The following is an 11,593-nucleotide window of genomic DNA, read 5'->3' as shown; positions in this document are numbered from 1 at the left end:
CATTGGAGCTTGTGATCAGCATGAGATAGCCGGCTGAACCAGCTGTGCCGCTACCATTCCGGCCCAGAGCAAGTGAGCATGAGGCTTCCATAGAAAGCTGAATTTGGGGGAGGGTTTCCTGTATGTTCAATGCAGTCTGTAGACCCCCACGCCCAGCCTCCTGGATTCCCCTTGGGGCCCAGGGACTCAAGCTATTCCAAGGCCACCATTCTTTTTAATGAGGGAGAAATAAGAGATTAAGACAGTGGAAAGCCAGAACCAGGGAGTATTTTCCAGATCTCTACCAAAACACGATAAATAAAGCCTAGCCACCCAAGAGATGGGCCCGCCGGGGTAGGGGTGCCTCTGGTCGTGTACCCAGGCACTCACTAGTTACACAGCCCAAAGCAAGCCCTTGACTGCCCCGCCTGTAAAATGAGGCCTGTAGTTTCCTAATTACATTAACTGTCACAAAAGAAATATGAGACGGGTTTATGAAGTCCCTGCGGGTATGATGGGCAGTGGCCAGACTGCCTGGGTTCTCCAGTGTCCAAGTAATGTAAACAGAGCCAGAGAAGCAGCCTTGGGAGGGGAACCTGCCCAAGGTCATTCTGTATGTGCTCCTGACACTCGCAGACGTCACACTGGCTAATGGGACGTTAGAGAAAACAAGGCTTTTCTTAAAAAATTGATTGATGGGGGGTGTGGGGGAGGAAATGTAGCAGCCCAGGACAAGCGGGACTTAAAGATGTAAAATTTTCTATTTTACTGCAAGACACAAAGACGCTGAAATTAATTCAAGCCCTATCCCCTGCTCTGGCTTACATTTTGGTCTCCTGAGGACCTGGGGGGGATCAGTGAGTGTGGAAGTAGCAAAGGAGAAGCAAAAAGTCAAAGCAAAGAGAGGGAGATTTTCAGAATATAAATCTGCAGGAGCCGGCAGAAAGGCCCAGCTCCCAGGCTGTCTTTGCATCCAGGACTGGAGCTCTGGACCTGGACAGGTCGTCAAGGCTCTATCCACAGTATCTCATTATCTCTCTCTCGGAACTCAGTGCCCCCAGCCCATACCGGCCCACACCACAGCCACATCCACGTCTGCGGAAGGCACTCCCTCTGGTGCTGTGACCATCTTGCTGAAACCATTGGGATGGAATAATAGGATGTTCTTTGAACCATTCCTGTTTTAGTCGGTTCTAGCTCCAGCAGCTCGCAGAGGCCAGTGCTATTCAGATCACTCGCAGGCTGCCCTCCGATGAGGATTACTGTGCAACGTCAGAGAGAGGAGTGATTATAATAAGATCTGACGGCGTGCCCGACGTCTTCATTCCTTCCCGCTTCACTTCCTTCCTTCGCCTTCACCCTGCATCTTTCTTTATTGATTGATTCGCTCAACAGATATACTTGGCGCTCTAGGCTTCGTGCCAGGTGCAGGGATTCAGAGAGAAGAGATCCAGCCCCTTCCCTCAAGGAGCTCATTCTCTAGTTGGGGAGACAGACAAAGGAACCCGAGATTTCTGGAGCGATGGGAAGGTCTTCCAGGCAGAAGCCGGCACAGCACGTTCAGAGGCACGGGGCCTGGGCAGAGCAAGGACATTCAGGAACCAGCTGGAGCAAGGGGAGTGGCTGGCGTGGCCACCTAAATGAAGGCCTTTGGGCTTCAGCCCGTATCAGTCAATCAGGTCCTATTGATTCTACCCCTTAATATCTCTCCTCTCCATCCTCGGCCACTGCCCTATTCAGACACTGAGCATCTCTCACCCGGGCGGTACCTGCTGCCAAACCATCACCATTCTGCTGCAAGAGTTGATTTCCATGGTTCCTATTTGATGACACTCCTTACTTGCTCAAAACCCTTCGCAGGCCAGGGATCCAGTCAACTGGCAAGTGAAGGCCCATCCAGGTTCTGGGGATACCAGCCATGGGGATGTTATTGCCTGGGAACACAGCACCGGTCTCTTCTCACCCCAGCGCTGGTGCTGGGGGCGGTCTTTTCCTTCCTGTTATCAACATGTGTGGATATCCAGTCTCTACCCTGTGGGTGTTTTTATGACTAAGGGGTGGGGAGGTGGGTCTATCTACTTAGGTCAGAGAAGGATGGTTTGCCAAACAGGGAAGTAGGAATGCGCTACAACAAGTCATTCCCACCCCACCCCCCACCCTCGACTCCACCACAAGCCGTGGCTGGTCCTCAGCTGGGCCACCTTCCAATGCAGCCCTACCTCTGCACTGACTTCTCTCCTCGAGCCTCCTCCAAATAACCCCCGCCAGGACCCACCCCCACCCTCATGGCCGCTCTCTGGGCAGGGTCCACATACAATTTCCTGCCCTCCACCCCCTTCCAAATGTTAAATATGTGGACAAACTGTGGGCCATTCTGCTAAAGGGCTTTGATGTCTGTTATGCCAAGTGAACAAAACACAACACGAACATCTTGTCCTCTCAAAATCTGGGCCCACTGCAAAACAAACTACTTGGTTTTCCCAGCTACGGTTCTGAAGGAGGTCTCCAGACCCTGTTGCAGAAGACAGAAGGTAAATGCAAACATTTTCTCTTGCATTCCAATGGGGAAGGGAAATACTAACCATCTTGAGGCAGTGCCAAAAAAAAAAAAAAAAAAGAAAGAAAGAAGAAAGAAAAAGAAAAACAGAAAAGGGAAAAAAGCACACTGGTGTTATGGGGCCAGTTACTGTTCTCACAGCTTCAGTCTTCTCTTCTGTAAGACTGGAATCAGGCTGCTGTGTGGATTAAAGATGTAAGAAAGTCACCCAATTAGTATAGGAGCTAATTAATAAATAGCAGCTATTGTTAAGAAAAATTATTTAGGGTGGGAAGGGAGACTGGGAGTTCAAAATTTGTAGATACTGACAGGCATATGCAGAATAGATAAGATTATACGGTATAGCACAGGGAAATATATACAAGATCTTGTGGTAGCTCACAGTGAAAAAAAATGTGACAATGAATATATGTATGTTCATGTATAACTGAAAAATTGTGCTCTACACTGGAATCTGACACAACATTGTAAAATGACTATAACTCAATAAAAAAGATGTAAAGAGAAAGAAAAAAAGAAAAAAAGGAAAAATTATTTAATTACTGAAAAAGAGAGAGGAAACCATGGAGCGTGGCAAAGTACTCCTACCCTGAAAAAGAAATATATGAGAAAAAAATCACTGGGTCATGGCTGAGCTCAGTCACCTGTTCCAGAAGCCCCTCCTCCCTACCAGAGAGCTGATCTCTAGAACCCAAATGCACGTCTGTGTACCAGGGTGCCCTCCCACAACCCTTGACTGGACTTGTCCTAAGCAGGGGGCGTTGACTGTACTCTGAGCCATGGGAAGGAAGTCTGTTCCGGAACCGGAGTGGACAGGAAGGGGCAGGAGTCTTAGAGCTGGCCCCTGCAGGGTGTCTCCTGGTGGGTTCAAAGCCATCTGACAAGGGTGGGGAGCCACTCCAGAGCCTTGAATGAAGATGAGGCCCCCCTGGTCAGAGAAGACCTTTCTATTTATGCTAGAGTGAATCTGGAAGGACCAGAGGCACTGAGGAGAGGGGGCTTCTCTGGCCAGTCAAGCCAGTCAGCTCAACACTGTGGATGCAGGAGTCAGCAGATGTTACAACCAGATTAGCCTCCTGTCTGTGGTGCAGAGAACCAGGCTCCCTTACTAGCCACAAGGAGCCTTGGGCCAGTCCTGGTGATAGAAATGGGTGTCACAGAACCCCCTACACCAGACTCAGCCTTGTGAGCCTCCGGCTGCCCATCCCCCTCCCCTCAGCTCCAATTCCATGCTCATCAAACAACCATTTATTGGTAACTTTGCTTCCAGAGTAGATTCTGCCCCGAGTGCCTTGGGTGCACTGAGTCTCCAAAGCTAAGGACCAGGCTGGGGGATGCTGTCAACACGGAGGCATCCCCAGCCCTGAAGAGAAGGATAACAGATGTCAATAGTACTAGATCTTCACTGAGCCCTGACCACCTGTCAGGCGCTCTTCTAAGTGCTTTGAGCTTATTCTCTCTGAGTCTCACGACCATCCTGTGGGGATAGGTGTTGCTATCAGCATCCATTATCGGGGCCAACCGAGCCCTCAGGAGATTAAGCATCTCCCCAAGATCACACCTGCATTAAGTGGCAGGGCTGGGCTATTACACCCTGATGCTCCAACTAGGCAGATGTTAGCAAGGACCCCACCTCTCCCCTCGGAGGGGGCTCCTGCCAGTGGTGGGCAGAATGTGGGCTGGAATTCAGTGGATGGGTCTCAGTTCTTAGTAACAGGAATGGAGGTGGGTACCCCTTTCAGACGGCATCCCTGATTGAAACAAGAGAGAAGCACTGCCTTTCCATTCAACCATGGGTCTGGGTCTCCCAGCCCTGCTTAGCCAACCACCTGCTCCCACGCAAGTGCACTCTCACGAAAAGAGGATACAGACCCAGGAGGATAAGACAGGATCCCTGAGTGAAGACAATAGGACTTTTCAGGTGTCCAGCTTCCACAAGATGAAAAGAGCAGGAAAGAGCTGGGGCCAGTAAAGCACTTTTGTGGAAAGGCAAAGAGAAGCAGGAAGAAGCTGGAACAGTTTCCATGGTGCTGAAGGGGCAAGGTTGTGGGGGTATCAGGAGTTAGCCCGGAGAAGGGTGGATCTCCACTTGCTGCGAGAGCACAGATATAACGGAAGCCCTGGCACTACCCTAACATGCTTGCCTGTCCCTCTCTACCCATCCTCCCTGTGTTGACCGGAGTCAAGGTTATGGTGAAACTGGGGAAGGTCCCATCAAGATCTGTAGACAGAACACTGGGCAGAGAAGCAGGAGCCTGGGGTTGGGGCCCAGGTCTGGTGAACCCTAGCTAGGTGATCTGAGCATCTTTTCCTTTAGGAAAAAAGCATGAAGCAAGTGCCCTGACTCTACGATGATGTTAGGACTCTGTGCGGAGGCTGAATGTGACCAGGGATCACCAGCCCTCCCTCCCACCCCACACTGTCCTCCCCATCCCTATACAAAGGAGGGCAGAAAAGGCCTAGGGGGTGAGTCCACCCTGGGAGTTTCTGCTTGGAAGCTGAAATGGCCTGACAGTGACTCAGAAACCACGGAAGTTCTCAAGGCTGATGGGTTCTTATAGATTGTACAGGCCACTTTCCTCCTGGGCAGCAAAACCGCAGGACAGGCTGTGACCGCTCTCAAGGAAGGAGCCGTGAACTGCAAAGAGGTTTCTGCCCTCTGGGTCTTAAAGCAAACACCAACTCAGCTCTGGCTCCTTCTGAGACAAAATTGCCTCTGGGAAAGCAGCAGGCCTCAATTGTGTCTCCCTCTCCTGGAATTCTCCTCAGTGAAAACAACATTTTGGGTATTAACAATGGCAACAGTAATGACAGCCATTCTGAGTGTTGCTTGTGGGCCCAGAACTGTGCTAAGAGCTATATACATACATTTCATACAATCATCTCATCCTTACAGCCACCCCATAAAGCAGGTACCATTGTCATGCCCACTTTAAAGATGAGGAACTTGAGGCCTAGAGAGATAAAGTAACTCGGCTAAGTCATACAGACAATAAGGGAAAAGAGACAGGCTTTTAATCTACATAGGCAGACTCCAAAGCCTGTTTTAACCACTATCCTGTGCCAGTGTTGTCCTCCTCCAGGAAGTCTTCCTTGATGCTACCCCCCAGAAGTCCTCTCTCTGTCCTGTACAGTCTCACAGCATGCATTTTCATACCAGCTCTCTTATACTACTCTGATGGTGCTTCCGCTTCTCCCTGGAAGGTTAATTGTGATTAGCTGTGGGGGAATGACCTATACTAAACAAACTTACAAAAGACTGATGGTTAAACCTGAAATGCAATTTGTTAATTGACACTGAGAAATGAAACCCCCTATTAGACAGGATTCCTGAGGTTGACTGGTCAGCACAATCTCTTTCAGGAAGGACGGACTTTTGGGAACGGAAATCAATACCAGAAGGTTCTTTGTTCAGTACAAAGTCGAGTGAAGGGAACTGATGGATTGACACTTTGGTAAAGCCCAACACCCTCCTCTAAAAACCTTCAACTGCCAACGGACCAAAATATTCAAGGCAGGGAGCCATACAGGTGTCCTCTTCTCTGGACAGTGCTGGATTTTTCTGGCTTCTGTGAAGAGCCTACCTTTCTGGCTGCTTTGATCATGATCATAACTGGCTTTTTTGTTCACTTGTTTGTTTAGATTAAATTCTACATATTTGATAGCACTGAAAGGCAATTTCCCATTCAGACCTGCTGTAAAATTATCAGTCTGCACCAGCTGTCCTGTCCTTTGCAGAATCCTCATGTCCATGCTATCATTTCATCTCCACTCTGCCTGGCAATGGAGGGATGATAGATGGTATAAAAAGAAACAAACAAACAAACAGGAAGCCAGACTGCCTGGTTTTGAATCCCAGTAAGTCAGTTTCCCCATCTAAGTTGGAAATGATAATAGCACCTACCTCATCATTTGTTGAGAGAATTCAATGAGTTAATACGCATAAAGTGCTTCGAACAGTGTCTGGCAGCTGGTAAGCACTCATTACTTGTTAGCAATGATTAATAATTCATTTTCTAGATGAAAAAACTGAAGCCCAGAGAGACAAAACATCAACTAATATCAGACAGCCAGTAAGTGGTGAAGATCTAATTCCAAGTCAAACTGGCTTCCTTCAAATGCCAAGGCCTTTCCCCAAACCAGTTTCTTATTCTTTAACCCTCATAAGAATTCCAAGGAGAGCTTGTTTTAAAAAAAAAAAAAAAAAAGCAGATATTGGGGGTAGGGTACTAGCTCAGTGGTAGAGTGCATGCTTAGCATGCATGAGGTCCTGTGTTCAAGCTCTGCTACCTCCATTAAAAAATAAATAAACCTAATTACCCTCCCCCTCCAAAAAAAGATGGATTTAAAAATGCAGATATCCACCCATCAGAATGAGTAAAATTTGAAAGGATGAAAATATCAAAGTCTGATGAGGATGCAGGAGGGAGTGGGAACAGCCACTTTGGAAAAGTGTCAGGCTGTTTCTAATTGAGTTAAACAAACACCTACAGCATCATCCAGGTTCCAGCAGGGAAGCAAAGCCATTACATGCATATGGATTTGCCACAGAGATCTGCCGTTATTCAAAGTGGGAGCTGGTTATGCAGGCTTGCTAGGCTTCTGTCTTTGCATTGTATGTTGGGACTTGAATTCCATAAGTCAGGCAGCTGGGAGCAGAGGCGGATGCAAAGTAGGGGAGATCAGGAACAGGCTGGACCCCATAAGCCCTAACTGGAACCACACAAGGATGGACTGAGTCCCTGAAATTCGTCAGTTTTCATTGGCTCTGTCACTGATAATGCGGGTATTTTGCAGAAGCCAGCATCCTTCACCATGGAGCTAAACACGTACATGCCTGGCTCAGGAGAAGCCCAAGGAGGAGCCAGCCGCTGCTTCCAGCCAACACAGCCAACAAGGGGTGTCAGCAGATCAGCCACAATGGTGTGAGCTACATGACAGCTGCTGCTTCCCTTCTACCCTCCAAATCCCCTCAAGAATCTCCCCTGTGGCCCACACAAACCTGAAACATACAAGAAAGGGAAATCAGCCTGGCCAAGTTGGCACATCACAAAGCTACCACACCTCCCCCGTGATCAGGCGATTCCACCCTAGATATTTGCCCGACAGAAATGAGCGCGTATGTTCATCCAAAGACACGCACAAGAATGCTTGTAGCAGCTTTATGCATAGCAGCCAAAAGCTGGAAACAGCTCAAGTGCTCATCGATAAAGAATATGGCTAAGCAATTGTCATATATTCATAGGGTGGAATACTTCTTTTCGATAATAGAGACACATGACTTAGATTAATTTCACAGACATGATGGGAGCAGAAGAAATCAGACACAAAGGAATATATGATGTGCAATTCTATTTGTGTGAAGTTCAAGAACAGGCAAATGAACCGATGGTGATAAAAATCAGAATGGTGATTGATTATGGAAAGGTAGGTTAATTGCCTCTAGTGGGAAGAGATATAATGAAACCTTGGGGTCCCTGGAAGGGCTGGATGTCTCAGCTGGGTGGTGGTTACATAGCTCTTTTCATATGTAAAATGTCTCTGGGCTATACACTTCAGGTCTGTGTTCTTTACCCCATGCTATGATGTACCGTCATTTAAAATGAAATGCATGTATATGCATGACTGGGACATCGTGCTGCACACCAGAAATGGACACATTGTAACTGGCGGTACTTCAATTAAGAAAAAAATTAATTAATTTTAAAAGTTTAAAAAATAAATAAATAAAATGAAATGAAATGCAGATTCCTGGGTCCCACCCCCAGAGATTTCTGATGCATTTTAATGACCACTCTGGGGGAAAGCCTTACCCTGTGCCTCATTTCTCCTTGAATTCGCTCCCCATTTTGTATAGTCAGTCATCCTTGAATTCATCCTAAAACCAACTTTTTCAAGGAGCGAGAACATCCAATTTTAATCCTACTTCTCTGGGATTTGAAAAAGCAAATTTCTGTTCAAAAAGTCACCCCGAGCGTGGGACTTAATCAGACAAAGCTCCTTCCTCGTAACGGCATCGGAAAGTGTGTTAACAATCTATGGAGTTGAATTGTTCTTGGTTTTAAGATGCCAAGTAGCTTAATAGTTTCCCCTGTTCAAAGACCATTCCTTTGGGAACTGCTAGGCATTGGAGCTTCTCTGTGTTCATAACACTCTCCCACATTCCAGACACCACACATCTGCCTCTTCTGGCGTGAACAGGCCCAGTACAGCTGCCTCCATCTTTGGAGGCTGAGCCTTTCAGAAACTGGAAGTTCTCACTCCCCAAGAGCAGGGGCTTCCTCTTTCCTCTTCCCCTGGGGAAAGCCCTTGAAAGTCCTAAGAGTTCTGGTTGCAAGTGGCCCAAGTGTCCACGCAGTCCACAGTGAGCGTCATCCTCTCTCTCGTCCCATTTGGAGCACAGAGGTGCCCGTGGCAGGAACGGCGCCAGCGCACTCAGGTCCCTGTCCGCTCCTCCCTGTATGCCCTCCCTGAGTTTCAGAGCTGAACAGGGGCTGTAGGATGCTGCTACCCAGTGGAGGAAAGGGAAGAGACAGAATAATCACTCGGATACACACAGTTCTCTACAATCTGTCCAACAGACCACTTCCCCGGGCCCTCCCTGAGCATCTGCCCCACCAGGCAGAAGGGATGCAGGCAGAGTTTTTACGGAAGGGTTTGGTTTCAGAGTCCCTGTGAGAAGCGGATACCTCCCAGAGGTAACACAGATATGTTAACAGCTATTAACAGCCCACATCTAATAGTTACCTGGGTTCAGAGGAAGTGACACCAAGAAATGCCATTGACAAATTAAGTGATTAGGCTCCGACCCAGCACCTGCATAAGATGAGAGAAGCAGGTGGTAGTGATCCCCAGATTCCGTTTTGCAATCAGAGGCCGGAGACTTCTGGAAGAGCAGATGTCGGCTGAGTGTACTGTCTGTGTAATCGCGCCCTGCCACCGGACGACAAGTCAACCACAGGACCTCCCTTTCCATCTACAAAGCCAGGCAGTTGGGGCAGCCAGAGAGCCTGGACCGAGGGAGGAGACACCTCCCTGCCGTCCCCACCCCAATCGCCCGTCTCCTGCCAGCTTGCGCTGCCATCTATAGAGGGCACTGAAGTTGCAGGGGGTGGTAGCCCACCCGCCTCAGCCTGCAACTCGTGCACCTCAGCTCTAAGGCGCATCAGAGTTTCTGGCCAGCTCCCCACATAGGGTCAGCCCTTAAGCCATATTCAAGTGCAAAGGAGAGACCTGAAGTCAAACTTGCAGGCAAAGAAGTCCAAAGCAAGTGATGGGATTGGGGGAGCGCTGACACAGGGCTCCTGGCAGATCGATCCAGAAAGGGCAACAGGGGTGAACTGATCCCCACTGAGCTCCGTGTAGGCCTCAGTCTATGAGCCCATCAGCATACAGTGGTGATGATGGATGGACTGGGTCCAAGGAGGACCCCCGACGTCTACGGTTCCATGGGATGGGGGACCAGGAGGGCCCAGAGCTGTGAAGGATCCGTTCAGGCTCTGAGACTCTGGCGTTCAGACAATCAAAAAGCAGGACTAAGGTTGCTCACACCTGAGGGGAGTCCCCAGGGAGGCTGGACTCTGACCCCCAAAGCAAGACTGGAAGGGGCTGGGGCCACCCCTAGGAACGCTGGCTTGATGAACGCACTTGAGAAAGTTGCAGTCTGGGCTGTTTTTCACTTAGATCCCCAAGTCACTTGTTCACGTTCCTCAAGACAGGAGATTCCAAGAAAATTGGAGGATCAAAACTGCCTTGAGACTTTCACTAAAGAGCTTCACTGTCAGTAGGAAATGGACCCTCCCCCACCTCCACCAGTACAGTAGACAGCTGGGAGCCCTGCCCTGGTGGGAACGGGCTGTGAGCAGAAGCAGGAGAAGGAGCAAGGTGCAGGGGACACCCTGTCAGGGGTGTATCTGGGAGGGCTTTGCTCCCACTAGGTCTACAGAATTGAGGATTGGGAGTCCAAAGTCATGATCTTTGTTTAAGCCTGTGAAGCCACCCTTTGTCCACAGCCTCCCTCCAGCTCTGAGAACTCTCTCCCTGTGTGTCTTAGATACGTCCCTCTTTCTCTGAGCCCCTTCTTGAACCTGAAAAGAGGAATGAAATTGCACTGGGCTCACTCCTGGAACTCCGTGAGCATCCCGTGAGATCTGGACACCCCTGCTCTGAATCCACTCAGCTGTGTCCTCCCTGCCCCCCATCATCGGCCTTGGAGGACACAGGCCAGAGAACCCTGGCACTGAGTGAGGGGCTCTGGCTGAGAGCAGCTGGGTGCTGAGACCCTGGGGCACACAGTGGGCCGGGAGGCAGCCAAGGCAGAGGTAGAAGCGCTCGTCACCCCTGAGACTGGCTACCTGGGCCCAGCAACTCATGGCACCCATGTGTCAGTGCTGAGCTCCCGGGACCCTGGGAAGAGCCGCTGGTCTCCCTTTACTTAAGTGATCTGCACCCTTGGACAGGCTGCAGTGCTTCTGGACCTTGCTTCTCCTCACTGCCCTGCAGGAGAATCCACCCGACCCCCCGTACTCAGCCCAGCTCTTGCAGAAGGCCTCCTGCTCTGTCCTTCGCTGCCTCACCTTCAGCCAACTCCTACTCATCCTTCAGAGCCCAGCTCAAATTCCACTGCTTGTAGGATGCTGTCCCCCATCCCCAGAACAGGCACAAGTTCTCTCACGGTGACCCATACTCTTTTACTATAGAGTTTATCCCCACTTACAATGACATATTTGTGTTTGGGATTATTTGATTACTGAGTTCTCTGCCACCACGCATGCAGGTAAACACTCACAGGCTTACAATGGGGGCAGGGGCCTTTAGTCACCTATTCAAGAACCACTTATTGAGTGACTGCTGGATGCCAGGGACTGCGCCAAGGGCTGCAGATACATCAGTGAATAAAAAGACGAAAACCCAGCTCTCAGGGAGGTTACACTCTCATAGGAGGAGACAGAAGAAACAACAAAACTAGTAAAAGAATAACTTACACGGTACGCGGGAAGGTTATGGAAAAACAGAAAAAATAGAGCAGGGTGTGGGCAGCCCTGGGTGCCAAGTGGG

The sequence above is a fragment of the Camelus bactrianus genome, chromosome 10, assembly GCF_048773025.1.
Source record: "Camelus bactrianus isolate YW-2024 breed Bactrian camel chromosome 10, ASM4877302v1, whole genome shotgun sequence".
Taxonomy (NCBI): domain Eukaryota; kingdom Metazoa; phylum Chordata; class Mammalia; order Artiodactyla; family Camelidae; genus Camelus; species Camelus bactrianus.
The sequence above is the reverse complement of the archived record's forward strand: the minus strand, read 5'-3'. Positions refer to the sequence as shown.